At 45.7% G+C, this 26802-nt stretch overlaps 1 long non-coding RNA gene across 1 annotated transcript in view; it reads left to right on the forward strand.

The window, feature by feature from the left end:
- The first annotated feature begins 1080 nt into the window (after positions 1-1080).
- LOC146394447 (uncharacterized) overlaps positions 1081-26802 on the forward strand; it is a 55856-nt gene continuing 30134 nt past the window's right edge. Inside the window, exon 1 of the long non-coding RNA XR_014834966.1 lies at positions 1081-1242. This is a non-coding gene — a long non-coding RNA (uncharacterized LOC146394447). The remainder of the gene's footprint in view (positions 1243-26802) is intronic.

Consider the following 26802-nt stretch of genomic DNA (forward strand, 5'->3'; position numbering starts at 1 on the left):
TAGTGAAGATAAAAAAAAAAAAGCAGATTCACAGAGACAGAGAACAAACTAGTTGTGACCCCTGTGGGGGAGGGAGGGGGAGTGTAAGATAGATGGACGGGAATAAGAGGTTAAAAACTATTAGGCATAAAATAAGTAAGCTACAAAGGGAGTTCCCTGGTGGCCTAGTGGTTAAGGACTTCACATGGTCACTGCTGTGGCTCAAGTTACTGCTGTGGTGCAGGTTCCATACCTGGCCTGGGACCTTCCCCATGGTGTGGGTGTGGCCAAGAATAATAGTAAAATTAATAGTAATCATAAAATAAAAAGCAATAACATGATAATAATAAACTACACCATGGGGAATATAGTCTTTTGTAATGTCTGTCAATGGAATATAACCTTATAAATGCTCTAAAAATTAAACAAAAATAAAATAAAGACTGTGAGAATTTGCAATCCCATATCATGGGAGGTGCCCCACCCCGACCCCCGCGGCAGACCTCCCGAGGTCTCCCATTCTCAGCATCACAACAAGCCTCTCCTAACAAGGCTGTGTGATTCCTCACCACTGATGAAACTCCATCACCGAAGACCTCTGCCCACCTCTGTGGATCCCTGCGCAAGTTTCATTCGTTATTGTTTTACCTGGTCTCTACTGCGTTTTCTTCTCCCTGTAAAGAGGCTTTGGCGTTCGCCAGCTCTTTAAGGGCACCGGTCTCAAGCCCGTTTCTAATGAGTTTCCTCTGCCACACGTGGTCTCCTCTCTCCGCTGTTCTTTCCGTAGACTCTTCGGCAGTGAGCTTGCGCGAGGACCACCTACAGGTTCGCAGGTGCACGGGCTGCAGGGCGCCACCGCCACGGCCCCTGCGTGGTAGGCCTGGAGCAGGACCGAGGATTTGCTTGGCCCCACAGGTGCTCAGGCGACGCCGATGCTGCTGACCTGGGGCCTGGCTTTGAGACTCGGGGCTCTACCAGCAAGCTCGGCTGTGTACTGTTTGCCATACGCACAGCTGGCACCACTTCACTCACACGTGACATGGCCCCACGCAGGTAGGCGGAATCCGGCCTTTCATTGGCTCCGTACCACGTGGCTTTACTGCGGTTTCAGGTGGGCAGCAGTGCTGAGTCCTGGCTGAGTTTTCCGCTCCCTTCCCTGCCTCCAGCGCTCCCTGGATTCCGTGGTGGGCACCCTCCCTCCTCTGGGTCTAGACACCTGCGGCCCCCCCTGCTCTGCTCCTGGTGGCTGAAGATGAGCAGCAGGTAAGTCCCTTTCCGCTTCTGCTTCTGGGAAGCTACCTGGTTGCTCTCGCTCCGAATCTGTGACCCTATGTTCGCTCTGGCCGTTTCTGGTTTGCCTGCTCTGATTGGTTTTCGGCTTGTGGTTCAGAATTGGAAGTTGGCTTTTTCCGTGCCAGTGGGTCCTGGGCCTGGCATTCCTGGGCCTGACTTCAGATGCCCTTCTTCTCTGCTTTGCGCAGGTGGCTTCTTTACTCAGTGGAAGAACTCTGTTGCTATGTCTGTGCCGGCTGCCCAGTTCCCTCTCCTGATTTCTGTGTATCTGACAATGCTGGCTTGTTGTTTTGGTGTTGTTTCCTTCTAAGAATGCTCCCTTTTCAGTAAGATCAAGCCCCTGGAAGACTGCAAGGATCCAATGATACCTACATGCAGGACTTAGATCCCAGCAAGTGGACTGTTTTATTTCCCTTTTAAGCCTGTGTCAAAGCAGGGCTAGGGGCTTGCTCTCCAAAGTGTCTGAGCGGCTTTCTGCCACTGGGATGCTTGTTGGAAAGGCAGAGGGCTTCGTGCCCCACCTCACGTGGACTGAGTTAGAATCCACGTTGGAACAAGAGCCCCAGCTGATTTGCATACACCTTGTAAAGAACAGATGTGTGGTATAAGGGGGCACTTGGCCCACCTGAGACTAATTGTGACTCACCCTCATCAATCCCTTTATCCGCCTTCCTTATCACCACTGATGTCGTTTTTACAAACCCGTGCTGGTGAGTTTCCACTGGCACTGAACTCCCACCAACAGCCCCAGGTTGTGCAGGAACCCAGAGCATGCACAGCTGGCAGTGGCTGTTTGCTGGTCAATTTCTTGCACAAGGTCTTTTCAACGATGTCAAATCCCAAAGGAGTATCTCTTCATGCTTTTGGCCATGATCTTAGGCAGGCCTGGGTGACAGGGAGGCTGGGTCTGGGGGGGATGACAGCCACTCAGCTTCAACAATACACTCCAGGTGCTTAACGGGATACTGGCCCAGGTAGTTGGCCATGCAAACATCTCTCATCAGCATGTGCTACAGAGGAGGTGTTGAAAGTGGGTCAGGCTGGGTGAACAAACCCCATCCCAGAACTTCTGGGGTGGGCGGGGCCAGAAGTATGGGGCTGGACTGTGACCTCAGAAGGGCCTTTTGGCCAGAAACCCATCCCTGAAGGAACAGGACTCCAGCCAGTGACTGAGCCTGCAAGTCAGGTCCACCCACCGTGGGGAGGGCTTCGTAAGACCCATGCATTCAGCGTCAGAGCCTCATTCGGGATAGGCCTACAGCCCCGAGAGGAGGAAGCTGCCGCGCAACCTGGAGACCCAGGCAGACAGGTCCTTATTCACAGGCAGAGCCATCGAAAGAAATGGAGGGTCCAGAATCCAAGCTGGCTTTGTGGGATCCTGAGTAATTTCACCCTCACGTGGTCTTCCTCAGCAAATGAAAACGCATGTACAGCCTCTAATAGAGGACTAACTAGTAGATGCTTAATTCAAAGCTAGTTATTACGTTCATGATAGAGGGAATCCTATTCTTTTTTTAAATTTATTGTAGTTGATTTATGATGTTGTGCCAATTTGTGCTGTATCACAGTGACCCAGTTATGCATATATATATATATATTCTTTTTATCACATTATCCTCCATCATGTTGTGTCACAAGTGATTGGATATAGGTCCCTGTACTGTACAGCAGGACCCCATTGCTTTATCCACTCCCAATGTAGTAGTTTGCATCTCCTAACCCCAAACTCCCAGTCCCTCCCACTCCCTCTCCCTCAGCGACCCCAAGACTGCTCTCCCATGTCTGTGAGTTTGTTTCTTTCTTATACATAGATTCATTTGCATTAGCCTCTCCATGTGAGTGATAGCATGTGGTATTTGTAATCCTATTCTTTCGTGATCCTACAGACCTCAGAGGTCCCCAGGTTTTCTGAATTCTGACCCCAATGGTTGGAGTGCTGCGTAGCTAGTGCAGTACTTTGCTCAGGATCTGAGCAGAAGGAAGCACGCATGCTCAAGGCACACCTGCTTCCTTAGGTACATGGAGAAGGTGGCGATGCCAACAGGTAGCCCTAGAAAATCTGGGTTCCGTGACGATCAGGAGGACTGATTCCACCTGCAACCTGCTGCTGAGGTCTGTGGCTTTTGGGAAGTAGATGTTACTCTGTACCTCAGCCTCTGCACCTAGAGGAATTGAATTAGATGGCCTGAGGTAACTGGCCGAGCAAACTCTTCCACGTGATCTTCCTAATAGGGAAATTAGTGGGACTTGCCAGATTAAGCACTGTGACTTTCAGGATGGTATGTAGCCTTTGTAAGTGCGGCTATTTACATTTACAAGAAATTGAAGTGTAGCCCACCTTGTCCCCTTACCTCCAGGCAGTCAGCAAGGTGGGGCCATGTTGATGAGGGGGGTGGGGCTATGTTGATGAGGAGGTGGGGCCATGTTGATGAGGGGGTGGGGCTATGTTGATGAGGGTGGGGCCATGTTGATGAGGAGGTGGGCTATATTGATGGGTGGGGCCATGTTGATGAGGAGGTGGGGCCATGTTGATGAGGAGGTGGGGCCATGTTGATGGTGGTGGGGCCACTCTGATGAGGAGGTGGAGCCATGTTGATAAGAAAGGTGGAGCCATGCTGATGAGGGGGGTAGTGGTATGCTGATAAGGGGGTGAGGACATGGTGATGAGGAGGAGAGGTCATAGTGATGAGGGGAAGGGGTCATTATGAGTGGGGACAAGCTGATGAGGGGTGGATATGCTGATGAAGAGTGGAGCCATACTGATGTGGGGAGTGGTGGTACGCTGATAAGCAGTGAGGACAGTGTGATTGGGGCTGGGCCATGTCGAGGGAGCAGAGTCATGCTGGGGGGGGGAATAATGCTGATAAGGGGAAGGGGATATGCTGATGAGGGGTGGGGCCATGCTGGTGAGGAGGCAGGAGACCTTGGTGATGGGTGGGGTTATGTTGATGAGGGGCAGGGCCATGCTGCTAAGAGGAGTGGTGTCATGGTGATGAGTCTGGGTCATGCTAATGAGATGGGTGGGGTCATGCTGATGGGAAGGGGACATGCTGAGAGTGGTGGGCCCATGCTGATGAGGTGGTGTGGCATACTGACAAGGGAGTGAGGATATGGTGATAGGGGTGGAGTCGCGATGAGGCAGTGGAGTCATGCTGATAGGGGAGGGGTCATTTTGATGGGTGGAGATATGCTGATGAAGGGTGGGGCCACAGTGATGAGGGGGCAGGGTCGTACTGAGAGGGGCGGGGTTATGCTGATGAGGTAGGATGGAGACAGGATGATGAGGAGGTGGGGTCACAGTGATAAGGGGGTAAGGCCATGCTGACGAGGAGTACAAATATACTGATGAGGGGACAGAGTCATGCTGATGGGGTGGCATGGGCTGGTGAGGGGTGGGAACATGCTGGTAAGGATGGTGGTAAAGGGGTGGCGTCATGGTGATGAGGGGCGGGGACATGTTGATGAGGGGGTGGAGCCATGGTGATGCAGGAGATTAAGGGGTCATGGTGATTAGGTAGGGTCATGCTGATGAGAGGAGTGGAGTCGGAGATTTCATTCTTGCTCATAAGCCTCCTGAAATTCGGAAACTAGTTCCTTGAATTTTAGCATTACCTGGATTAAAAGGCACTGTGACTCTTTTTGAACAGAAATCGTATAACTGAAGATTAAATCTGAAAGCAGCCTCAAGTGTTCCATCTTTTTTAACGTCAGTTCTTAGATGGATAATGTAAAACACCTTTTTTTTTATTATTGAAGCAGAGGTAATTTACAGTGTTATGTTAGTTTCAGAAGTACAGCAAAGTACAGTTATACATATGTCTGCTCTGTTCTAGATGATTTTCCATCTAGATTATTACAAGATATTGAAGATAGTTCTCTGTGCAGTACAGTAGGTCCTTATTGCTTGTCTGTTATAGATATAATAGTATGTATATGCTAATCCCAAACTCCTAATCTATCCCCTCCCCCATTTCCCCTTTTGTAACCATAACTGTTTTCTATGATTTTATTTCTGTTTTGTAACTCACTTCATATTTGTATCATATTTTATATTCCACATAGAAGTAATAGCATATAATACTTGTCTTTGACGTCCCTTAGTATGAGACTCTCTAGGTCCACCCATGCTGCTGCAAATGGCAGTATTTCATTATTTTTAATGGCTCAGTAATATTCCACTGTATATATGTACCACATCTTTATCCATTCCTCTGTCCATGGACATTTAGGTTGTTCCCACATCTTGGCTATTGTGAATGGTGCTGCTCTGAACATTGGGGTGTATGTATCTTTTTGAATTAGAGTTTAGTCCTTATATATGCCCAGGAGTGGGATTGCTGGATCATATCATAATTTTATTTTTAATTTGCTGAGGCACCTCCATACTGTTTTCCATCGTGGCTGCACCAATTTCCATTCACACCAAGATTCAAGGAGGGTTCCCTTTTCTCCACACCTTCTCTGACATTTGTTATCTGTGGACTTTTTGATGAAGGCCATTCTGACTGGTGTGAGGTACCTCATAGTAGTTTTGATTTGCATTTCTTTAATAATCAGTGATGCTGAGCATCTTTTCATGTGCCCATTGGCCATCTGTATGTCTTCTTTGGAGAATTTTTTTTTTAGGTCTTCTGCTCATTTTTTTTTAATTTGAGTTGTTTTCTTCTTCTTTTTGGTTGTGCCTGCAGCATGTGGACATTCCCAGGCCAGGGACTGAACCCAAGTCCTATCAGTGACAATGCCAGATCCTTAACTCACTGAGCCACCAGGGAACTCTGATTGTTTTTTTCAATACAGAGCTGTATGAGCTGATGTGTACATTTTGAAGATTGATCTTTTGTTGGTTGCTTCATTTGCAAATACTTTCTCACTTTCTCTAGGTTATCTTTTCATTCTGTTTATGGTTTCCTTTGCTATATAAAAGCTTTTAAGTTTAATTAGGTCCCATTTTAAAAAAATGTTTGCTTTTATTTCATCACGAGAGGAATGGTGGATCCAAAAATATACTGCTGCGATTTATGTCAGTGTTCCACCAATGTTCTCCTTGAGGAGTTTTATAGCATCCAATCTTACATTTCAGTCTTTGATTGTGTGTTTATTTTTGTACATGGTGTTACAGAATGTTCTTGTTGGTTTGTTTTTTCTTTTTTGGCCACCCCACAGCATAGGGAATTTCCCGGCCAGGGTTTGGATCCAAGCCACAGTTGTGACCTATGCTGCACCTGTGGCAATGCTGGATCCTTAATCCACTGTGCCAGGCCTGAGGTCAAACCTGTGTCTCAGCACTCCAGAGATGACACCAATCCTGTTGCATCACAGTGGACACTCTTAGAATGTTCTTAATTATATCCTTTTACGTGTAGCTATCCAGTTTCCCTAGAACCACAACTTTGAAGAGGCTGTATTCTTTCCATTGTGTATTCTTGCCTCCTTTGTCATAAATTAATTGACCATAGGTGCATGGGTTTCTTTCTAGGCTTTCTATCTTATTCTATTATTCAATATTTCTGTTTTTTGTGTCAGTACCATACTGTTTTTATTGCTATAGCTTTGTAGTATAGTTTGAAGTCAGGGAGCCTAATTCCTCCAGCTCTTCTTTCTCAAGATTGTTTTGGCTATTTGGGGTCTTTTGTGTTTCCACACAAATTCAAAATTGTTTTGTTCTAGTTCTGCGAAAAATGCCATTGGTAATATGATAGGGATTGCACTGAGTCTGTACATTGCTGTGGGTAGTAATGGTCCTTTTAACAATATTGATTCTTCCAACCTAAAACATGGTGTATCTTTCCATCTGTCTGTGTTAGCTTCAATTTCTTGTACTGGCATCTTACAGTTTTCAGAGTACAAGTCTTTTGCCTTTTTAGAGAGGTTTACTTTCTAGGTATTTTATTTTCTTGGATGCAACAGTAAATGGGATTATTTCCTTAATTTCTCTTTTGGATATTGCACTGTTAGTGTCTAGAAATGCAAGAGATTTCTGTGTATGAATTTTGTATCCTGCAACTTTACTGATTTCATTGATGAGCTCTAACAGTTTTCTCGTGGCATCTTTAGCATCTTCTAGGCATGTCATCAGGATACCGTGACAGTTTTACTTCTTCCTTTCCAACCTGGACTCCTTTTTCTTTCTCTTGCTGCTGTGGCTAGGACTTCCAAAACGATGTTGAATAAAAGTGGTGAGTGTGGGCATCCTTGTCTTGTTTCTGGGAATGGTTTCAGCGTTTCACTGTTGAATATGATGTTAGCTGTGGGTTTGTCATCTATGGCCTTAATTATGTTGAGGTGAGTTCCCTCTGTGGCCACATTCTGGAGAGTTTTTTTTTTTTTTGTCATAACTAGATGTTGATACAGCATCCCTTCTTATGAGCATGTTCTTCCTGTATAGGATGCACCTCGTTGGTGAACTTGCCTTGCCTATATGGGCAGCAGAATTCCATTCCCATGGAGCAAAACCATGCGTCACCCAAGGATGGGGTGGGGATGGGTTGAATTCCTCTGTTTTACTGGAGTTGCTACAGAGATGCCTGGACTGCTTATTCTTGAGGTTGTGTATGAGAATCACCTGGAGGGAAGAAGGCACGTGAACTTTAATTCCTGGACCCCATCCTCAGATTCTGTGGATTTGGGGGTGGACCTGGTGATATGTATTTCCGGCCAGCTCCCAGGTGATGCTGTGGGCCCAGTTTGAGGAGCAGTAGTAGTCTGATCCTCCACCTTCCGGTGAGGTCAGCTGGGGGGAGGGGGTTGGGGAGCAAAGCACAACCTCAAAGTTGAGTCATGTGTTATTCAGGGCACGTACTAAGGTCCCTAGCCTGGGAGACAGCCTCTCAGGTAGGTCTGAGGAATGGCTCCAAAGAGGAGGGGGAGGAATCAGGACATAGATGAGTTTTTGTTGGGGGGAGGGTGGGCAGGGGAGGATGTAGTCAAACATAAAAAGATGACTGCTAATCACAAGGAAACTAGACATTTCAAGTTCATGATTTCTGTGCCTTTCTCTGTAAGAGAGGATGCAAGAGTCTGGGCTCACTGAACGTGTTTCTTTGAGATGCACCTTAACTATCCAGGGCCAGTGTCAAGACAGGCTCAGCAGGATGGGGCTGAAGAATGGATGCTGTGAAACTTAAGGAAAAAGTTAACATAAAACAAAACACAGAGACATTTATCTTAAGTAAAGGTGGCAACCGGGCGACTCAAGGTCTCAGGGACCAAGAGCCCTGCCTCAAGAAACCACACTGCTTTTATTGTGCTCTTGAGGATTATGTCAAGTGAGGAGGGGCTATGGGTGGAGGATATAGGGTTTGTTTACTATTGTATAAGATCTTTTATTACTTTAAAAGCCACTTGCTGGTAAAAGGTTAAGCTTTTACTCTGACTGTTAGGCACATAACAGTCATTAGCATTTGAGTTGGCGATCTATGCAGAGCTTTCCAGAGAATCCTCACTGGGCTTCGGCAAACAGCATGCCTATTTGTGGCAACCCAGTGTGCCTAGGTTTGCACCTTGGTTCTCTTTGCTGATGCATATGCTGCTAATGACCACTTATAAAGCACTTGGCCATGAAATTCCTCCTTCTCTTATTCTTTAGAGAACATATCCTGCTGTGCAAAAGGAATGCCAATCTGCACAGGTCTGGATGTGCCTAGACCAATGCATTAAGTCCTCATTCAGCTGACCCTATGAATAACTCATGCCTTTAGGTCTTTGTTCTTAAGCTTAAGTCATTTACCAGTAGGAGACTGTTTTCAAGCAGGAAGACGGGGTCAAGTAAAGCAGGACAAGATGCGGTTTTCAGCAAAGAGGTTAAGAAAATGTTGTAGAAACATGTCTCGTGACAGGCCAGTGTCCTGTTTTCTCCATCCTGAGTACCTTCAGGGTTCACAGTCCATGGCAGCTACAGTAGCTGTGGGCTTGATGGCTGCAGCATCTTTTTTTTTTTTTTTTTTTTGTCTTTTCCAGGGCCACACCTGTGACGACACATGGAGGTTCCCAGGCTAGGGGTCTAATCGGAGCTGTAGCCATTGGCCTACACCAGTGCCACAGCAACACCAGATCCAAGCCGTGTCTGCGACCTAACACCACAGCTCACGCTGGATCCTTAACCCACTGAGTGAGGCCAGGGATCGAACCTGCAACCTCATGGTTCCTAGTCAGATTCATTAACCACTGAGCCACGATGGGAACTCCGGCTGCAGCATCCTTTGTTTCCTGAAGTGGCAGGTGACAATCTTTGTCCATAGGGACTTTCTCTGTTTCCAGTGGAAACCAGTCTCCCCTCACCTGCCCTCCTCCTCAGGTGAGGGGCAAAATGGCTAAGGGGACCCTCCCACCAGCCTGGAGTGGATTTATCCCTTACTCTGAAGGCCCCCTGGCTTTGATGCCCTTCTGGATAAGGAATTTCTAGCAGGGACTATAAAAATTTTTTGTTTTTGCCAAAACCAAATCTCCGCTGATATCCTAGAGTCTGGCTGAAAGCATCAACAGAGCAGCCAGTGACCAGATGACGGCTTGACGAGTGGTTCTCTTCTTGAATCCTCTTGTTAAATCCCAACGTAGAAAAACAAGAGTGACAAGTGTCAAACTTGAGGGCTGTTGACTCTTCCTCCAGCTGGCTTCTTAACCTTGCTGGACGGCTCAATCTGTGCCCGGGAGAGCTCATGTCCAGGGCGTCGCTGAAGAGCAGTACAGAGTCCCTGGTGAGAAAAAAATAAGTGCTCTTCCTTATAAGCCATGAACCCTCAGATCAGCTGCCCTAAAGACCACTCGCATTTGATTCTGGGAAGATTTTTCTTGATCCTCTGAGCACATTCCCAAAGCAAAACCTCCGGGTTGTGGGCCAGGCATAGCTTTGACTAGCTGTTGACCTTGGACTGGTTACTTAATCTTTCTGGCCCCCTTTTCTCTGCACATCCTAGGTCTAATTCTGAGCCTGGGAATTAGTCTGCTGGTCCCAACCACGCAGCAAGGAGATCCTTATTCCACCACGGGTAGGAGACCCCCCTGTCCCAACCACTTGGGTAGGAGGTCCTTATTCTAGCCACACAGGCAGGAGATCCTGGTCTGAACCAAATGGCTAGGAGATCCCTGTCCCAACCACATAGGTAGAAGCTGCATGTCCAACCACACAGGGATGAGACAAGGTGTAGGTCGATCTGCTTATGGGCTGTCTTGTAAATCTTGTCCAGCTCAAGGTCGTGATCAGGGGCTGTTAAGGGCTAAGGGTCCCTGGGCATAGAACCAGAATCTTGAGGCTCCGTCTGCCTCTGACAGTGTGTGGCTAACCCAGACTCCTAAAAGTGATACACAAAAGGGCAGTGGGCCAGGGTAGTGATGGGGGGAGGGGGTGCTGAGACCACCTCAGCAGGTGCGGGCTGAAGAACAGGTGCTGTGAAACTTAAGAAAAAGTTAACGTAAAACAAGACCCAGAGACATTTATCTTAAGTAAAGGTGGGAACCGGGGACTCAAGGTCTCAGGGACCAAGGGCACCGCCTCAAGAAACCACAATGCTTTTATTGTGCTCTTGAGGATTCCGTCAAATGAGGAGGGTGCTACAGGAGCAGGATATGGGTTTTTTTTTATTATTATTATTTTAAAAGGTCTTTTATTATTTTAAAGGTCACATAGCTGGTAGATGGTTAAGCTTTTACTCTGACCTTTAGGCATTTAACAATCATTAGCAATGAGGAAGCTTGGCGTTAGCTGTCTATGCATAGCATCTAAAGAATCACCATTGTGCTTCCACAAAAGGCTTGCCTATCTGCAGCAACCCAGCATGCCTAGGTTTGCAACTCAGTTCTCTTTGCTGATGCATGTTCTGCTAATGACCGCTCATAAACCACTTGGGGCCATGAGGCTCATCTTCCTCTTATTCTTCAGAGGACATATCGTGCTGTGCAAACGGCATGCCTCTCTGCACAGGTCTGGCATGCCTAGACCCACACATTATGTCCTCATTCTGCTGGCTGCATGAGTAACTCATGCCTTAAGGTCTTTGTTCTTAAGCTTAAGTCATTTACCAGCACTGTGATTGTTTTCCAAGCAGGAAGATGGGGTAAAGTAAAGCAGGACAAGATGGGGAGTTTTCAGCATAGAAAAGAGAAGCAAAGAGGCTAAGAAAAGACGGTAGGAACATGTCTCCTGATGAGGGGGAGCTCTGGTCAGTGGGAAAGAGGTGGCTCCTCTCAGGAGGAGGGCAGCTGTGGAGACCCAGGGACTGGTGACATCTAAAAACAGAGCCTAGAGATGCAAGGTCTTGTGACCTCAACAGCCAAGACTCTCCCGGATTCTTCCCCACCCACTGTGAACAAAATACTCGGAAAAGTTGTCACATGTTTTAAATACCTCCTTGGGTTGAACGTAGTTCACAAGACCCTATTTTGACTTCTCGGCTGTGGCGCATTGAGCAAGCAATTCAGCACGTTGGCTATTGATCACCATCGATGAATATGTATATATCTTGTATCAGTGGCTGCTAATCATCCTTGCTGGACTGAGTTTATTGATGTCTTCAGCAACAGATAATGATTCCATAACAGTTATCGGAGGAGTCAAGAAACTAGGACTACGGGTTCTGACCCGAGTTTGGTGCAGATATGGATTTACATGTGTGTTTTCCATACAGGGTTTTGTCCTTTCCTGCCTTTTTCCCCTCTGACAATGACCTTGAGGACTTGCACCCCAGGACGTTAATGGCATGTGGTATTCATACACGCCTGGCGTTTCGAATTGGAGTCCTGGGAGCTGAAGCGGGAACAGCAGTGGTTGAACAGTCATTGCTCTTCAACCACGGCTGTGACTGTAAATTTTCTTTCATTATATTATTGTTATTATTATTATTCTTTGTTATTTTAGAGCTGTACCCACAGAATAAGGACATTCCCAGGCTAGGGGTCGAATAGGAGCTGTAGCTGCTGGTCTACACCACAGCCACAGCCACACCAGATCTGAGCCACGTCTGTGACCCACCCCACAGCTCACAGCAATGCTAGATCCTCAACCCACTGAGCAAGGCCAGGGATCGGACCCTCGTCCGCATGGATACTAGACAGGTTCGTTACCACTGAGCCCCAGTGGGAACCCCTGACTGTACATAGATGCAAATTTTCCCCCAAGACTATGTTGAATTATTCCCCCAAAACACTTACAGCAGGAAAAGGTAAGCAGAAGGCAAACATCCACGGGATAAAAGACATACTTGAAAAAAAGCAAATGAGGAGTTCCCGTCGTGGCTCGTGGCGCAGTGGTTAATGAATCCGACTAGGAACCATGAGGTTGCGGGTTCGATCCCTGCCCTTGCCCAGTGGGTTAATGATCCGGCGTTGCCGTGAGCTGTGGTGTAGGTTGCAGATGCGGCTCGGATCCCGCGTTGCTGTGGCTCTGGTGTAGGCCAGTGGCTACAGCTCCGATTCGACCCCTAGCCTGGGAACCTCCATATGCCACGAGAGCGGCCCAAGAAATAGCAAAAAAAAAAAAAAAAAAAAAAGCAAACAAGATCCTCTTTGCACCGTCATGCTGTGGGTGGTGCTCTGGGGCTCTGTAGCCTGCAGAGGAGAGAAAAGAAACATGCCAGCACACACAGAGGTGAAAATACTTAAATAATATGGAAATCTCTAGGTTACACAGCAGATCTGAATGAAACCCAAATGCATCTTCATAAATAAACTCAGGACATTGAAGATGACCTCACTTCTACATCAAGGCTCTTAAACACCAAAAAAACCACACATTGGCAGACGTGGGTCATGATACAAATGTTTCTTAAATCAAGGGCCAAGAAATCTTTCAACATCCAGATTTTCCTACTACTGGAATTCATTGTTAGAGTCTAGATCATGTGTTCTTTTTCTGCGTGTGTAACACACCGCAGCTAGGTATAGCACACTTTCTAAGAAACTAAAAAAACTGGACCAAATACCTGAGATAAGGGGAAGCCAGGACTAAGCAGAGAAGCACGTCAGGCTCTTTATCTGCCAGGAAGAAGCATCACTTGGCTGGGGCCACCTGGATACGTATGTTCGGTCTAGATGCCATGGAACGTGGGTGTTAAGGAATCTGCAGGACTGTCTACCTGATCCTTGCGTCCACCTTGTTCTAGAATGTTCTGGAACTCCACGGGATAGCTACACCCTTTTGAAAGGCATCCGGAGTCAACCCACAGGCGTCTCTGAGTGTGTACCACCTTCCGTAGACGTCTGAGTTAGTGTATCTTTGCATCTTGGTATTGCATTTCCCCTTATTAATCAAACCTCATCCGACACCAAACAGAAATACTCTAAGAACATACATTTTATCTTGTGCTGAGGCATCCCTTAATTGTTAGGACCTGTGATTCTTGTATTCAAGTTATTTTGATTCTAAGGACTTTTTTTGTGTGTGTGTGACTTTTGTGGGCCAAACCCATGGCAGCACATGGAAGGTTGCAGGCTAGGGGTTGAATTGGAACTGCTGCTGCCAGCCTACACCACAGCCACAGCAACACCAGATCCAAGCCGCATCTGCCACCTGCACCACAGCTCAAGGCAACGCCAGATCCTTAACCCACGGAGCGAGGCCAGGGATCGAACCTACATCCTCATGGACACTAATCGATTTTATTACCATTAAGGAACAATGGGAACTCCTCTAAGGACTTTTTAAACACAGCTTTCTTAAGAGAAACCACCTGTCCCTTGCCCTTCTAGAAGGTTCTATGTCCTGTTCCAACAGACCTCCATCTGTCTTGCAGCTGGCTGGTCGGATGCAATGAATGACGGGGAAGAATGAAATAGGCTTTGTCCTCCAAACGAACTGGAGTCTTTTCTATGAGCAGACTATAGATAGTGACTAAGACCCTTTGGTAAGGCCTGTCCAGATCCATGCTCGATGCTTCACTACCACCCGCATTCCAAAATGCTGATTGACCTACAGCCCGTCCCTCCAGGCGCAGAGGCCAGTATGACGGAGCACCTGTGATATGTACTTGGGACACCAGTGTCTGAGCACAGAGCACGGCTGCCACCACTGCCCTCTGTTGTCCTGTCTTGCTGACCACACTCACCGTCTTAAAGAGAAGTCTTCCTTCCAACCCCCGAGACTGTGTCCCATAATAAGTGTGACAGGAGTTCCCCTGGTGGCTCCGCGAGTTAAGAACCCGACTCGTATCCATGAGGAGGTGGGTTCCATCCCTGGCCTCGCTCTGTGGGTTAAGGATCCAGTGTGGTCGTGAGCTGTGGCTGTGGCGTAGGCCAGCACCAGCAGCTCTGATTCGACCCCGAGCCTGGGAACGTCCATATGCCATGGGCATGGCCCTAAAAAATAAAAAAGTGTGATAGAAATGCCACATGGACATCCACAGAACTCTGCAGGCCACCAGGGCAAGGAGAACAGGTTTGCCTTAAACATGGAAAGTCATGGAGCTCCCTCTTGTCAGCTCTTCTCTGAAAATCAGGACCATCCTGGGGCCCAGGGGTAAAAGGGAAGTTAAGAGTTACCCAATGCTCTGAAAAAAACCATAAGTTATTTTTACTTAAAATTGGAAGATGCCTTTAGCAGGTAAACAGAGGGCCTCCATTAGACCTTCTATTTTCCAAACAAGTGAGAGAATAAACAGGTGTAACATAGCTGAAAAGAAAGCTAGTCATCATTCTACCTAGTGATTTCTTTTAGAAATGACCCCTCATAGGAATAACGGAATCTGCACTGGATAGTATCCAATATTGGATATAAATAAAGACACAAATACTGAATACTGGACATAAATACAAAGTATCCACACCTCGGCAAAGGAAAAAGTACACCTGCCTAGGGAAAGTATTAGTTTCTACTTGGTGTCGGATGAGGTGTGATTAATGAGGAGAAGGCAGTACCAACATGCACCATCAAGGTATCAGACTGGTTTTATTGGGCTTGTTTTATTAGCACAAAGCCTAGTAAGAGGTAACAACTGTTTCTGGCTAGACGAGAAGGAGCTAGCTCTCCTGACCGGGTCCTTGGCAATTCTCAGGCTTTTGCTAAATGGAGATACTCTTGGAAGGTCCATGTGGAAGGAACACGAACCTGAACAAGGACAGACGGTGGAGTGTGTTAAGAGCTATGCTGTGCATGTTCAGCTTTCCCCACCCTGCTCTGGGCCCAGGGTACTGACCTGAATTGGGCACGGGGGTCTAGGGACTTGTGGATTTCATGCATGGGGGGACCAGTGGGCACACAGGGGCGCTAGTAGTGAAACTACTGAGAGTATAATGGTGGTTATGTATCATTATATATCCAAATCCATACAACCCACAGCACCAGGAGAGACCCATAATGTCACCTGTGGACTCTGGGAGATGATAAACGTATCCACAGAGGTTCTTCAGTTTAGCAAGGGTTCCACTTGGGCAGGGGAGGGATGCTGAGAGGCGGGAGTGCGTGTGTAGGGGGCATAGGGTCTGAGACATCTCTCCACCTTCCTCTCAGTTACGCTGTGAACCTCACACAGCCAGAAAGGTCTTGAAACGCCACAAGTCTCTCTCATAACTTAAACCATACATACATTTAAAGACTTTCTTCAGAAGAACATACTGTGTTTGTTCAAGCCCACAGAAGAATGGGTAAGTGAGCTGCCTCATTGGCCTTTGCTCTGAAATTCAGAGTCACCACATAACTCAGTCATTGTCCTCTTGCTCTATACCCCGAAGGCATGAAATCAAGGAATGAGAGGGGTGTCTGTACATAAACATTCACAGCGGTGGGGGAGGGGTTCACAAGAGCTGACAGGTGCCAAGCACCCCACTGTCCATCCCCGGATGAGTGGATAAATAGTGAGGCATATCTATACAAAGGGAAATTACTCAGCCTTAAAAAGAAGAGTCTGGTGCTCCCACTGTGTCTCAGGGGGTTAAGAACCTGACTGTCTGTAAGAATGCAGGTTCAATCCCTGGTCTCACTCAGTGGGTTAAGGATCCAGCTTGCTATGAGCTGTGGTGTAGGTCACAGAAGCGACTCTGATCTGGCGTTCCTGTGGCTGTGGTGTAAGCCGGCGGCTCTAGTTCTGATTGGACCCCTATCAGAAGTTCCATAAGCCATGGGCCTGGCCGTAAAAAGGCAAAAAAAAAGTCTGACACGGGACAACATGGCAGAACCTTCTGAACGCGAAGATGCAAATCAGAGAGGAGGAGAAATACAGTTTGACTCCACATGCAGGACGTGGGGAAGGCAGGGCTGGGGGAGGCTGGCGGCCCGCGGAGGGACATGTAACCGGCTCGCAGCCTCCTGCCTGCCCGGTGCGCGGTGCAGATGGATCGCGCTGATGTGTTGCCTACACACCAGGGCGGGCAGACCTCACAGCCACTGAACTGTATGTACTCTTCAAGCCATCGGATGTGGGAAACTTTATTTACCTTCCGCCACAACTTCTGAAAGCAGGAGCTGCCCCCAGGGGTCCGGAACTCGAGGCTGGAGCTCCCTGCAGTCTTCTGGCTGGGGCTGCGGCTGGGCTGTGAGAAATAACGAGGCTTCAAATGAAACACCCACACAAGGTGTGGGAGACAGAAGGAGACTTAAAAATAGGTAGCCCGGAAATGCTCACATTGAAGGTTGTCTAAAAAAAGAATTTCTATTAAAACCTCGGGCTTTGCTCTCCATTAGGTGCTAAAAAGGTCACGCTTTTAAAACGAAAATGCCTCATTAGCATTTTACGACTAATACTGATGATAATTGCTGCTGCAGCTTGGCTTTTGAGTGCTGTAGGTTACTGCAGTAGGTTTACCAAGGCTGTGGCCACTGACCTAAAAGAAATGGCTTAATTAGAAAGTTAACCTGAAACAAATGTTAAGGAAATGATACAGGAAGACCAGAAAAACATTTCTTTTTGTGTGACAACAGAAGGAGATAAGCCCATTATGTAAGTGCTGTATTTTTATGGACCTTTGGCGGTTGTGCCAGGGTGGAGGTTTACTGGTGATGGGGCTTTTCCATGGGGAGGATTTACCATCGGTCGCCCCCTCTGCCGCTGAAACTCTGGAGTGACAAGCAGGTGCTCTGGGCACAGAGCACAAGGAAGCAGCCTGGGCTCCCCACACTTGGCCCGAGGCCGAGCCGGAGCCCAGAGACTGCGGGCTGCACCTGATGGCTCAGCCTCCAGGGCGGCTGTTACAAGCCTCCTATGCGAGCGGATAAAATACCAATGTCTTCTCTCCAGTTCTGGAGGCTGGGAGTCCCCAGTCTAGGTGTGCATGGGGCCACCCTGCTTCTGAACGCTGAAACAGACCCCCCCCCCCTTGGCTTCTTCTAGCTCCCGGAGGCTGCCAGCCATCCTGGGCTTGTAAGACATTGCTCCAGGCTCTGCCTGCAGTCTGTACAGCCTGCCCAAGGCTCTAGTAATCGTCCTTTGTCTTCTCTCAGAAGGACACCTGTTACAGGGAATTAGGCACCTGCCTAGTAGAGCATCTCATCTTGACCCTGCCCCAGACCCCCGTGACCCGGTCTCCAGACCCCGCCGCCCCCCGCCCCCCCCAAAGCGCCTCTGACCTCCACTCCCCTCCTGCCTGCCTCCAACCACCCCCTACTCATCCTGACTCTGACCTCCCCTCACCCTGCCTCTGACACCCACCTCCTGCCTGCGACAGCCTCCCCAACCTCGCCCTGCCTATAGTCACATCTCCACCTCCTCGTCCCACCTCTAACCCTGCCCCCAGCCCGCCTCCACCACCCGCCCCACCTCCCAGCTGCATCAGAACATGATGACAGGTGTTTAGCAAGACCCTGTTTCTAAAAGTGGTCCCTTTCCTAGGCGCCATAGATGTGGACATCACTGTATCTGCCTGCAGGACAGAAGTCACCCCCCAAGGCCACCCAGTTGAGTCTGGAAGCCAGGAGTGCCAGGATTCAGGACCCCATGTGAGAATCTGTGGCAGGAGTCAGCTCCGCGCGTGACCTTAACCCTGGCTGACCTTCACCATCCTCAGCAGGGGAGCAGCCCCAAGGGACTCAGAGTGGGCTGTGTGCCCGCATCTGCGTGACCTCTGCCTGTGTCCTCACCCCAGTCCCAGTCCTGACAAACCCTCTCCTCAGAGACAGTTGTGATATTTTTCTCCTCACGGATTTCTTGGCATTCATCTCGCTTTTCACAAATGTTGCCTTTTAATGGTCCTCTGACGACTGTGTTTTCAGAAGCCCTTCAATGTTGCACCCCACCTAACAGCCCCGTCCCCTCACCCTGGTCCTGGCCCCGTGGGTGAAATCCTAGCTCCCCGCCCCCAGGCAGGAAAGTCACCCCGCAGCTTCCCTTCTCTTACAAGGCATATGTCCTTTCAAGGCTCAGATCTGTGGGTTGCCTCTACCCTTGGCAATGTCCCATCTGCTTCCACACATTGTATTATTCCAAATAGATATTTAAATAGGCATTTCAATAATTCAAGAAGGCATCTCAATCATTCATGGAGAGCCAGGTCACGGGTGAGGGGCAAGGCGGGAAGTCGGAACTGCGTTCCGCATTCATGTCTTTGCAGCTCAGCCAGTCCTGATTCTGGTAACACAAGACGGGGTGCGTCGGAGGTCAGCCCAGGAGGGGACTTAGCTGGTCCCACGGGGATGGGATACGGCCATCCCATCTCTAGGATGTGTAGTCTTTGCTTCACTCGGTGACATCAGACATGGACCCTCATGCTCCCAGTTCATTTCACCATATACAGCTGTCCAAGAACGGACAGCCCAGGTAACAGACTGTGACAGGTCACAGGATTTAAAGGTTTGCTATGTGTCTGACAGATGCTTCACCACCATTAGCAAATGAGAGAGAGAAACTTTTTTTTTTTTTTTTTTTTTTGCTGCACCTGCTGCATGCCAAAGTTCTGGGGCCTGGGATTGAACCCGCACCACTGCTGTGACCCAAGCCAGACCTGTAACTGCATATTTTTTGACAGGTTGGTTTTAGTAAGGTCTAAGTGACATTATTTTCAGATGTACAACAAAAGGCCATTTGCAGCAACATGGATACAACTAGAGATTCTCATACGAAATGAGGTTAATTCAGAAAGAGAAAGACATGTCATATATCACTTATATGTGGACTGTAAAATATGGCAAAGGAAGTTCCCATTGAAGCTCAGTGGGTTACAAAACCAATGAGCATCCACAAGGATGTGGGTTCAATCCCTGGCCTCAGCTGCAGGCCAGCAGCTGCAGTTCTGATTCGACCTGTAGCCTGAGAACTTCCATATGCCACAGGTGCAGCCCTAAAAAGCAATAAATAAATAAAATACGGCACAAACAAACCTGTCTACAGAACAGAAAAGGACTCACAGACACAGAAGACAGAGACTTGTGGTTGCCAAGGGGGATGGGGAGTTTGAGGTTGGTAGATGCAAACTATGACATTGAGAATGGATAAGCAATGAGGTCCTGCTGTACAGCTCAGGGAACTCTATCTAATCTCTTGTGGTAGAACATTATGGAAGATAATATGAGAAAAAAACATTTATAGACATATGACTGGGTCACTATGCTGCACAGTAAAAATTGACATAACACTCTAAATCAACCATACGTTACAAAAAAAAAAAAATGATTTGAGGAGTTCCCTTCATGGCTCAGTGGTTAACGAACCTGACTAGGATCCATGAGGATACAGGTTCGATCCTTGGCCTTGCTTAGTGGATTAAGGATCTGGTGTTGCCGTGAGCTGTGGTGTAGGTCACAGACACGTCTTGGATCCGACGTGGCTGTGGCTGTGGCACAGCCCAGCAGCTACATCTCTGATTTGACCCCTAGCCTGGGAACCTCCATATGCTGCAGGTGCAGCCCTAAAAAGTAAAACAAAAGGATTTGATACTTGTATACACTGCAATAGGATGACCACAGGAAGTCTAGTTAACACCTGTCACCATATGCAGTTCCAATTTTGTTTTTTCCTGATGAGAAATTAAAATTGACTTTTCTAGCAATTTTCAAATATGCAGTGCAGTCACCAAGCTGCTTTTGAATTCCTTCATCCATTTCACCCTACCCTCAACCCCTGCTTTTGGCAACCCCCAATCTGTTCTCTGTAGCTACAACTTTGGAGAGGGGAGTGAGTTGTGTGTATTTTTTATTTTGTTTTGATACACATAGCAAGATCATACAGTATTTGTCTTTCTCTGATTTACTTAGTATAATTCATTCTTTCATGCTGTCCTCAATGGCAAGATTTGAATCTTGGCGTTTCCATTAGGGCTCAGCAGCTTAAGAACCCAACATTTCTTTGTTCAAACCCTGGCCTCGTTCCATGGGTTGAGGATCCAGTGTTGCCACAAGCTGTGGCATAGGTTACAGATGCAGATTGGATCCAGTGTTGCTATGACTGTGGTGTAGACCCCACCTGTGGCTCTGATTCAATCCCTAGCCTGGGAACTTCCATATGTCGCAGGTGCGGTCATCAAAACACATCATTTTTATGACTAAATAATACGTATTCTTTCTCTCTCCATACACACACACACACACACACACACACACACACACACTTTCTGTATCCACGCATCAGCAGATGCATATTCAGTCTTAGCTATTGTGAATGGTGCTGCTACTAACACGGGTGCATGTGTCTTGTCATTAGTGTGTTTTCGTGTTTTTCACATAAATATCCAAAAGTGGAACTGCTGATCACACAAAACAAAGTTCTATTTTTGAATTCTTTGAGGAACCTCCTACTCATTTTCCACAGTGGCTGTACCACTTTACGTTCCCGCCAATAGCACACAATCGTTCTCAAGTCTCTACATCCTCAAGAATACTGGTTATTTGTTAGGTTGCTGACAGCCATTCTGACAGGTAGTTTTCATTTGCATATTCTTGGTGATGAGTGATGTGGATGGAGCATCTTTTCACGTACCTATTAGCCATCTGTATGTCTTACTGAAGAAACACATCAATTCAAGTTCTCTGGCTTTCTTTTTTTAACAGTAGTTGAAACCCACAGGATTTTTTAAAAAAGGTTTATTGAGGTCTAGTTGATGCACAAGATTGTGATAATTTCTGCTGTACCACAAAGTGATTCAGTCCTATATGCACACCCATCCATTCTTTCAGATTCTTTTCCCACGTAGATTTATTTGAGAATATTGAGGAGCGTTCTCTGTGCTATACAGCTATTTTTAATTGAATTATTTATTTTTTTAGTAATGAATTCCTCCTATATTTTAGATATTATCAGATATATGATTTGCACATCGTATATTTTTCCTAGTCAGTGGATTTCCATTTTTTTATGGTTTCCTTTGCTCTGCAAAAGGTTTTTAGTTTGATGATGTCCCACTTGTTTATATTTGCTTTTGTTGCCAAGTCAAAAAAACAAAAACAAAACAAACAAACAAAAACATGACCAAGACCTATACCAATAAACTTACAGCCTATGTTTTCTTCTAGGGGTTATATGGCTTTGGGTCTTATATTCAATTCATATCTTTGATCCATTTTGAGTTAAATTCTGTGAGTGGTCGAAGATCAGGTCCAGGATTCCCAACAGCACTTATGGAAGAGACAGTGCTTATTCTTGGTTACTTTGTCATAAATTGACCATATATATGTTTATTTCTAGGCTCTCTATTTCCTTTCATTGATCCCTGTGTGTGTGTTTATGCCAAGAGCATACCGTTTTGATGACTATAGCTATGTAATATAATTCAAAATCAAGAAGAATGATGCCTCTGACTTTATGTCGAGATTGCTTTGGTTGTTCGAGTGTCTTGTGGTTCCAAAGAAACCTTAGAATTATATGTTCTGTTTCTGTGAAAAATGCCACTAGAATTTTGATGGAGACCACACTGAATGTGTAGACAGTCTGGGGTAGTATCACTATTGTAACACTATTCTTTCAACCCACAAACACAAGATATCATTTATTTTGTATCTTCAGTTTCTTTCATCAGCATCTCATAGTTTTATACATACAAGTCTTTTGCTTTCTTGGTTAAATTTATTCCTAGGTCTTTTATTCTTTTTGATGAATGGGATTTTTAAAAAATTTTTATTTTTGGCCACCCCCTGGCATGTCGAAGTTCCCAGGCCCAGGACTGAACCTGCGCTGCAGTTGCAACCTGCACCACAGCTGCAGCAACACTGGATCCTTAACCAGCTGCACCACATGGGAACTTCCTGAAATTGTTTTCTTAATTTCTCTTATACCTTGTCCTTAGTGAACAGAAATACAATGTATTTTTGTATATTGATTTTGTATCCTGCAACTTCACTGAATTTGTTAAGTAGTTCTAACAGTTTTTTGGTGGAGTCTTTGGGGTTTTCTATATAGGATATCATGTCATCTGCAAATGCCAACACATACCTTTTTGTTCTTTTTCTTGTCTTATTGCTGTGGTGAGGACTTAATACTTTGTTGAATAAAAGTGAGAGTGGGCATCCTTGTTCTTTTTTGAAATGCTTTTAGCTTTTCGCCATTGAATACGCTTATGGGAAATGCTTTTAGCTTCTCACCACTGAATATGATATTAGCTAGGGGCTTGTGATGGGGCCTTTATTACGTTCAGTTAAATTCCCTCTACATCCACTGTTGGGAGAGCTTTTATTATAAACGGATATTGAATGCTGTCAAAGTTTTGTTCTCCATCTATTGAAATAATGTGGTTTTTAGGCTTCATTTTGCTAATAGGATAATCACACTGCTAGAGGTTGAACCATACTTACATCCCTGGAATAAATCCCACTTGATCGTGGTATGTGATCCTTCTCAGGCATTGTTAAACTTAACTGGCTAATATTTGGTGGAGAGTTTTTGCATCTCTGTTCATCAAGGAACTGTAATTTTATTTCCGTGTGGTGTCCTTGACTGGTTTTGGTATTGGGGTAATACTGGACTTGTAAAATGAGTTTGGAAGTGTCCCCCCCCCTTCTTTTTGGAAGAGTTTAAGAAAGATGAGTATTAGTTCTCTACATGTTTGGTGGAATTTACCACTGAAGCCATCTGGTCCTGGACTTTTGTTCGGAGGTTTTAGATGAATGACGCAACCAAGGATAAACTTATATTCAACTCAACCTACAGATGAGGAAATGGAGGGGAGAGTTTGTGGCAGGTGCAACCCCACCCAGGTAGCAAGGAGGTACAGCTGGATGTGGATCACTGATGCTGTTTCTATGTCAGGCAAACATATTCTACATGGAGAAGATACCCTTATTAAAATCAATATTCAATGCTTATTGGTTACGTATTTTTCATTATGACCAATTTCTTCTTGAGATAACATTTCATACTTCTTGCATTCTGTTTTCATCAAGATCAATCACAGGGATGTTCTGTTGTGGCTTTGTGGGTGAAGGACCCAACATGGTGTTCAGGAGGATATGGGTTCAATCCCTGGCCTCACTCAGAGGGTTAAGGGTCCAGCGTTGCCAAAAGCTGTGGCATAGGTCACAGATGCAGCCTGGATCCAGTGCTGCTATGGCTGTGGCATAGGTCGCAGCTGCAGCTCGGAAATGACCCCTAGCCTGGGAACTTTCATATACCACAGGTACAGCCATAAAAAATGAAAAAAAAATTAAAAAAAAAAACGATCAGTCCCTGAGTTTGATATAAGAATTAGTAATAGAATGCTAAGGCAGACATCACATGGAAATTTCTTCCATGTATGTTTCACCAATGGGCTACATAAAAAGAATATGTAAAGACACAGATTTGGGGTAAGAACAATATTTCTTTCCTATCCTTCACTGGAATAAATTTTGCTATAATAGAAAAAAATACCACAATTTAATTGTTTTAGGGATTATCTATTCATGCTTTTTCCCTGAACAAAACAGTAAGCGGGTACAGCAAAAGGGAGTTTGAATATTTAAATCGTGTGCATGTCTCAAGGGAAATAACTTTTGAAAACCACACATGCGTACACCCCAGGACCAGCTGCCACTGTTCAGAATGTCCAAGCCCTTTTCTCCCAACCGACAGCCCCCCCATCATGGAGTGCAACTCTTCTGCTTGAGGACCCCTCCAGATAGGAGCCCCTTGATCTGGGCAAAGTTCTGAAGTGAGAGGAAGTGACACTTTGTAAATGCTGAGGCTGGATGGCTATACAATGGATGGTGTGATACAATGTATCATGTCATACAATGTATCATGTCATACAATGTTATTATCCTGCTTTGCCTGGGGGTTTGTTCTTGAGAAGCAGTTGCAGCCAGCCAGCAGCAGAAGCTATTCTGACAGTCCTGGGGTGACAGCCAGCAGTCATGAACAGACATAGAAAGGAGCTAGCCTTAAATTCATCCTAGCCTCCAGCCACAGACTGACACCCCTCACCCCCAGCCTTTTTCAATTCCCCATGAAGACCCCAAACATCACAGGCAGAGACAAGCCATGCTCATAAACCCTGTCACCATGGATTCCGGACCCACAGAATCCATTCACATCCTAAAATGAGTGCTGTTTTGCAACATTATATTAGAGGGGATTAGTTACACAGCAACAGACCAGGAACATATACACTCCAATGCCAAGTTCAAGTGAAAACTGAGAAGATGAAATAAGGTAGCAAAAGTATTTAAGCGTATGCTACAAACCCTTTTTTTGTTTTTAATATATGCATTTTTATATACATAATTGTGAATAAATACTCCTAGACAGCATTTATATTTATACTATAAGTGGAGAAATTCATTTTTTTTGAGGAAGAGAAGATTTTATATATATAGATGGTTTCCATTTGTGTCACTCAAGCAGTACGGCTGGTAACTAAAATGGCATTTCTCACAGTTCTCAAGCTTTTCCTATTATGCGAATATTCAGTGTAATACTGAGCCAACTACTTTGTGACAAGTTTTATACCTTATAAATGATATATTCTAGCCAGGAAAGTTTCAAGCATAAGTCGTATTTTTTTTTTTTTTAATGAGAACTATTAGGGAATTTATATTTAGAGGCGGGTACTATCTTGTGTCAGCATTCAACAAACCCAGATGAAATTTTTCAGTGGTTTGTTCTGTTTTTCCCAATCTCTATTTCTCCTGTGAATCAAGCTGAGTGTCTAGTGGGCTATCCACATTTCATTCAAAAAGAATATATCATTGTCCATTTTTGACTCAAGCATTACATTTTTAAAGCCCACTAAACTGAGGTGGATGAAAAGAACAATCTGCTCCTGGGTCTTCGAATTAGCAAATTATAAAAAAAAAAGTTTTAATTTCCCTAGGGAGGAAAATCTGATCAATAAACACACTGACTCTAATTTACGAGTAATGAAATAAAAAATTAAAACAGAATTTCACAGCCATTAGCTTAGTAAACATTTTAACATGTACTGAATGCACTGTTGAGAAACTGCAGCAATGTGAAATTTATATTCAATTTTTGAGGAGCAATTTGGTATTGTCTAATCGAATAAAAACCCTCTCATTTATGTAACTCAGCAATACCTTTTTTCTTTTCTTTTTTTTTTGTATTTTTGCTATTTCTTTGGGCCACTCCTGCTGCATAGGTTCCCAGGCTAGGGGTCCAATCGGAGCTGTAGCCACTGGCCTACGCCAGAGCCACAGCAACGCGGGATCCAAGCCGCATCTGCAACCCACACCACAGCTCACAGCAACGCCGGATTGTCAACCCACTGAGCAAGGGCAGGGACCAAACCCGCAACCCCATGGTTCATAGTCGGATTTGTTAACCACTGCGCCACAACGGGAACTCCCAGCAATACCTTTCAATGAGAAAGCAACACACATGTGATTGCTAGAAATTTTTTTTTGTTTGGGGGTTTTATTTGTGGGTTGTTTTTATTTATTTATTTGGACAGAGTCTGAGTTTGATCTCAATTTTTCTGCTTGCTGGCTGTGTAATTTAAGAATTCAATGACTGTAGCTTATTCCAATATATAATTTAGGAAATTCAGAATTTTGCTGAGGACAACTGAGTTTAATATTTATAAAGAACACTTCAAATATATACTCCAAAAATGCTTATATGTGTATACCAAAAAGGCACTGACAAAACGTTTTTTGGCTGGATGGTTGTAAAAGAGGAAAACTGGAAATGCCTTAAACCCAGTGAGGGGATTGATTGGTAAATTCCAGTGTTTCCCTCCAAGGCACACTCTACAGCAGTTTTAAAGAATGGGCTAGATTGATGCATAACAAAGAGTAAAATAATTTGCAAGATATGCATATGTTAATAGACTTCTAATACAAATTTAAAAATATTTACTGTGTACTCTTCCTGTTTTCAGCAACAATATCAAATTGTTGACTGGAAGATTCTTGTGAAGATTTCATAATGCAGGCAGGCTACCATCACCTCTGCAGGAGGAACTGAATGGGATGGACTTCGTTTTTTTTGTTTGTTTGTTTTTGTTTTTGTTTTTTTTGGCTTTTTTGCCATTTCTTGAGTCGTTCCCGTGGCATATGGAGGTTCCCAGGCTAGGGGTCAAATCGGAGCTGTAGCTGCTGGCCTACGCCAGAGCCACAGCAACACGGGATTCGAGACACCTCTGTGACCTACAGCACAGCTCACGGCAACGCTGGATCCTTAACCCACTGAGCAAGGCCAGGGATCAAACCCACAACCTCATGGTTCCTAGTTGAATTCGTCAACCACTGAGCCA

This window comes from Sus scrofa, chromosome X, assembly GCF_054392235.1.
Source record: "Sus scrofa isolate SSC_HxYL_T2T_F1_AM1 chromosome X, Sscrofa_HxYL_maternal_Yorkshire_Landrace_v2.0, whole genome shotgun sequence".
NCBI lineage: Eukaryota > Metazoa > Chordata > Mammalia > Artiodactyla > Suidae > Sus > Sus scrofa.